Genomic DNA, 6,000 nt, shown 5'->3' with positions numbered 1-6,000 from the left:
TTTCCTACTTGTTTCTTCATCGATTATTCTTGATAAACTTATCTACCCAATTTTTCCTTAGCTATTCGTTTAACTCAGCAGATTAATGTCGACTTATGATTTTATTTTTCTATAAGCGGAATTGGTTGAGAGTTTGTTATGTCATTATTGCCACTAGACATTTTCATAGAATATGTGACTGAATATACATCCAATTTTATGTGGATTGAATCCTGAAGCAGATCTGTCTGTTTTACCGACTATCTCTAACATCATTTATGAGATTTGTATATTATCAGATCCACAATTTTTTGACACAAGACAGTCGTTAAAAAATCATAATCACTCTGTTTGCTGGAGAAGAGGGTCTTTGTGCTTGACATATAAACAGTTTTCCTAGTACTACTATCATAAATCGTAATGACCTGTTGGTGAAAATACAATGAGTGAAAAGAATAGTAGGGTGCCTATTTGTTGTGTTTTGGGGCAATGTTAACATTCTATCTAAAATAGTAAGGCTAAGACAGAGTTGAAAGACCGATAGAATGGTAAAAAGTAGTCCACTTTCTGAGTGTGGTGTTCTTTAATTATCCCTAGTCTGATAGGGCATAATATACCTTCAATCTGGATAAGACACTGAAAGATGAATTAAGCAAAAGAAAGGCAGGCTTGCTCGAGTGTTCTTTTTTGGGTTAGTCCAACTGTCCTTGATCTAGTTGGTAGGTGTGCAAGTATATGAGGAGATAGCCCAGTCATTATATCTTTCCTTGAATGAGCTTTTGGACAATTATATCTATCTTCCCCCCTACAATAAGGCGCAATGGGCAAGGCAAAGACGGGAAAACGCAAGCTCAAACTTCACTTCAGCATTTCCACGCAATCGTTAGTGTAGACTCCATTGAAACTGGCTCCGGGGTGAATACATTATTTATATCTTCAAGTGGGTTCCAAAGTATCTAAGCCACTTCCAAATCCATATAGTACAGTTATTCGTTTTCGACTAAAATGAGGCCATCTTCTAACCACGACGGCATATTAGTGTAAATAATCTTGCATTATTGTTTTCTTTCTGGTTTAGTGATACTGCAAACTATATTTTAATGAGGAAGCAGAGCCATTCAATGATCTGTTATTCATATCTTTTCAAGCACTTTTATAAAAATGAATGACATATTTGAGAGGGATTTGTTTAATCGTGTTGAGCAAAGTTTGCGAAAAGAACTTCCGCCAGAATTTCTCCTCCTTCACCATCTTCTTCCCTTTCCCTTGTTCTTCTTTTCGTATTTTCTCCTTACGCTGCTTGTTTGTGGTTGAAGATTAGGTTCGATCTAATTACTCAATTTAAGTCTAAAACATACCAATGTATTTCTGCAAAACGTGTAATGATGATCACTAAAATTTGACATCATGAAAGATCGTCAAAATTTCAATCACAAATACTAAAAAAATTATAGCAATCTATTAGAATTCGACTTAACACCGACGAATCACCAAAATTTGGTGTTAGGTCAAGTATGAGTCAATATCAAATATGAAATCTTGATAGTTGTCAAAATTACACTTAAATCTTGATGATGCACCTTAAGTCATCCTGGCAACCATCAGGAGAGTACTTCCAGTTTCTGGGGTGGCGTCTATTTTTTTTCTCTTTTTTCCTAATAAGGTAAAAGTTTAAACATGTTCATTGAAAAATCCTATCTGTGCAAATTATCTTTTCTCAAACGCGTTCAATCTATTTAAGTTTGAGGGATTTGTATCGATACAATGTATATTAGTTCAATTTGTTGGAAGTTCACCCAATAATTTTGAAAATGATTGGTTTTGACCTTTTGAACTCTGCTTGCCTCATCTGCAAACCTTTTAAAAACAGAAGTCATTAAAGTTAAATTTTTAACCCATGAGACGAGGAAGATAGTTTAAACTATAGAGAATGGTACCTGCAAAATATATAACGTCAAAAGCTAAAATAATAAGTTTATAGGGGGTGGTTTGACATAAAAAAAATTATTTAAATATTTTATTTGGTAATTGAATGTTTTTAAAAACAAACAAGTAAATAAAATTTGTTTTTGAATTAGACACATAGCGTTATGAGTTATGACTCATTAGTTAAGTCAATATGGACCCTTTCATCTCGACCTAAACACCACTTTGGATTGGCTATCATCAATTATTTCAAGTAAACTTTACCTAAATCTCATAGTGAAAAAGTCCAATTACAACTTATCCCTCATTTTTCTCAAATTACCCGATTTCTATGATTTTCTCTAGATTTCTGATACATTAGTGATTCTTCTGATACATCACGTTTTGGATGTATAATAATTAATGCTGTTGATTTATTTATGGATAGTAATGTAATTTAAGTTAGGATTCATTTTTTCAATCAATTACTTAGCTAAATAAGGGAATTAACCCATACAAAGCGTAACAGTTATAAAGGACTTGAAAAAGTCAAAAAACAGAGCATAAACAAGGCATAGGATCGTACCAAAACTTCAATCAAAAATTCAAAATTCATCAAGCAATTCAAGATGAATATCTCGATTCTTCTGAGACATTCTAGAGTTTGGTTATCCGAGTTGAGTTATGAACGATACAAAAGTGATGCAATCGTAGTGAGTGACAATATATGTTACGTGAATCTAAAATCAACAGTAAAGTTTGATACATTGATAACTGATACATGACCATTCGACAGATTTGGTGTTGATACATTTTAGATTGTTGGATTAGTTTTCAACTGATTTGTGGTTGATACATAACATCTTGTATTGATATAAGTTGTAGATGTATCAGAAGCATTAAAGTTTGATACTTGAGAATCTGATACATAAACTTTCATCTTATATTTGAGTTTGATACATGAGAGTAACTGATACATGACCATTCGACAGATTTAATATTGATATATTGAAGATTGTTGTATTAGCTTTCAACTGATTTGTGGTTGATACATAACATCTTGTATTGATATAAGTTGTAGATATATCAGAAGCATTAAAGTTTGATACAGGAGAATCTGATACATAAACTTTCATCTTAAATTTAAGTTTGATACATGAGAGTAACTGATACATGACCATTCGACAAATTTAGTGTTGATACATTGAAGATTGTTGTATTAGTTTTCAATTGATTTGTGGTTGATACATAACATCTTGTATAACGTCTTCACCAAAATAGCGGTATAGGTAGTGCCGAATCTCAAAGAGTGGGAAGGGATCTTTTTGATGACATACTTCAATCCCTGCATTGACATAACAACTGAATCAGACCAAAATTGAGACTTGATACATTACATATATTACTTTATGAATATGATACATTAGAATAGACGATACATATCGAACCATTTGTATCAAGTAGATGACCAATCCAGATACATAGTGAGCTTATGTATATTGATATGAGACACTTAGTTTTGACTATATATACATACAGAACAAGTTGTGTATAATGAAATTAAAAGACCTTGTGTATAAAAAACAAGATGAAAGGCAGAAATTGATGGATCCTGATCAACTCAATATCAGTAATAGCTTATGTATCATAATTAGTACAAAATGTATCATGAAAATCGTAAAAAGCTGAAGACCTTATGTGTCATGTACATAATAGCAAAAACCTTATTAGAACCTTATGTATCAACATATAAAATGTCTATCCACACTTAAAAATACTAGAAAAGAAATCTGATACATATAGACTATATCAGATATGGTTAAAAGATATCTGATACATTTAGTCGCTGCATTAAGGTCTGATAATTTGAATAATTCATACCTTTGGAAGATTAGGGCGTGTTGTAACACCTTTGACTTTCTCTTCTGCTTTTTGAGGTGATTAATGAACTGTAGATTTCGACTTTGCAATTTGAGATTTCGATTTTGCATGTAAAGTATTTATAATTAATGGATCGTTGCGATATTTGGATCTAATCTCTTTATACCCTTCACCAGAAGAATTAGACTTCGATGAAACAATTTTTTTTTTATTTTGATTTAATTGTGTGAGACCAACACTAAATGATGGAGCGGATTCCATATGTATCAGTGAATAGAAGATTAAAATCAACAAAAACATATAGTTGAAATCAATGGAAAATCGAAGGAGATGGAGTTGAAGTGAGATTACAGAGAAGGAAGAAATTGAATTACCTTATTTAGAAATTTGAATTTCAGAAAAATATGGATTGAAATTCAAAAAGAAATCGTTGTATATGGGACTTCAAATTAGGCGTGAATTTAGGATAGTTGGGGAGAACGAATGAGATGTATTGATGTGTTGGAGAGAGAATTAAAAAAAGAGGAAATTTTGAGATTTTTACAAATGATAGGGAATAATAGTAAATATAGTAATATAAGGTGTATAGATAGGTAATTTTTCCTTATTTCAATCTAGCATTTATACTCTTATAATATTGTGAGCATTAAAATTTTATTAGATTTAAATCCATAAATTAAATTGGACTATATTAAATTCAAGAAAATAATCCAAATGATGTGGCAATCTAAGTCAAATTAAATGAGCCACTAAAAGCACGCCATGTGCCGAAATTATGTGGCAATCCAAGTCAAATTAAATAACCCACTAAAATCATGCCACGTGTCGAAGTTATGTGACAATCTAAGTCATATTAAATGAGCCACTAGAATAATGCCATATTCTGACCAATCAAAATAAAGTTCTTCACCAAAAGAATTTGATTGGTCGGTTCAAACCGATCAATCAAATCACACCAACATACTACTCCTTACAACTATAAATAAAAGGTCCTCATTATTTTCAGAGGAGAGTTTTTTTTTGGAAGAACAAGAAGCAAGAAGAGAGCTCGTGGATCAAAGGCCGCAAATTTTCTACAAAACTACAAAGTTCAAGTAATCAAATTCAAGTTCAAGTTCAAGATCAAGAACGAAGGCGAATATTAAAAAGTTTGAGATCAAGTTACTTGTTCATATTTATTATTCGTCATAACCGTACAAGTGTTCGTGACGAATAATTCAAATCTAAATTTGAAGACGAAGATTCAAAATCAAGCTATTCAAGCCCTTAACTCTAAATCAAATTCAAGTTCAACATATCCCATATTATTTGAAGAATCAGAGGATTATCATAGAGATTGTAACACTCACTATATTTTGAAATCAAATATTACACTTTGTTACTCCAATTTTTCGGTCTTGATTATTTATTTTTCTCGGCTCTAAAATTTATTGTTTACAAATATAATGTTTAATTTAAACAATACTACTTTACGGTTTTTAAAGTTGCAAATTTGAGTTTTTTTTTCTTTTTTCTTTTAACCGACCTTATAATCAGAAATAAAATTTCATTAAACTCCTCTTATATATGCGATCATGCACGCTTACAGCCGCAAATGGTCAGACTCAATTTTTCAAAAATAAAAAACTACTTTGTGCAATATTCCAAAAATAAGGTCCCAACATTGTTGTGTCATTCTCGTAGTGTCGTATGATATACATTCATATATATATAGTTTTGAGGTAGGGAATTCATTCTGAAGACTGATCGTTCAACAACTTGATGATGATATTTAATTTATAATTTACTATAATTAGTACTATACAATGAGAAAGAAAGCCTTGTCGTAATCGAAAAAAATTATTATTGTGTAATTAAAAGATCATAAATTCAAGTTGTGGAAACAAATACTTATAAAAATGCAATGAAAAATTATATTACAGTATTTCCATGTTGGGATTAGTTACTAGTTCGAATTTGATACAAATTTATATTTTTTGGGAATTGGTTGGGCTGTGTTCCTATCTAAATAGTTCTTAGTGGCTTGACTCTTTTTCGGACCCTGCACATATCGGTGCCTTAGTGCACCGACCTATTTTTTTATATTTTTTTTACTAAACAAGGAATCTTCCACTAGAATTCCAGAAGTTGTAATATTGCCTTATGATTGGCAAAAGCTCAAAAGATAAGCCTTATGATTGCCATATTCACTATATTCCTTTCTATTTTTCAAATCTTATCGAAGCCGCATATGCA

Source organism: Solanum dulcamara, chromosome 4 (genome assembly GCF_947179165.1).
Source record: "Solanum dulcamara chromosome 4, daSolDulc1.2, whole genome shotgun sequence".
Lineage (NCBI taxonomy): Eukaryota > Viridiplantae > Streptophyta > Magnoliopsida > Solanales > Solanaceae > Solanum > Solanum dulcamara.
Note: the sequence above shows the minus strand (reverse complement) of the source record.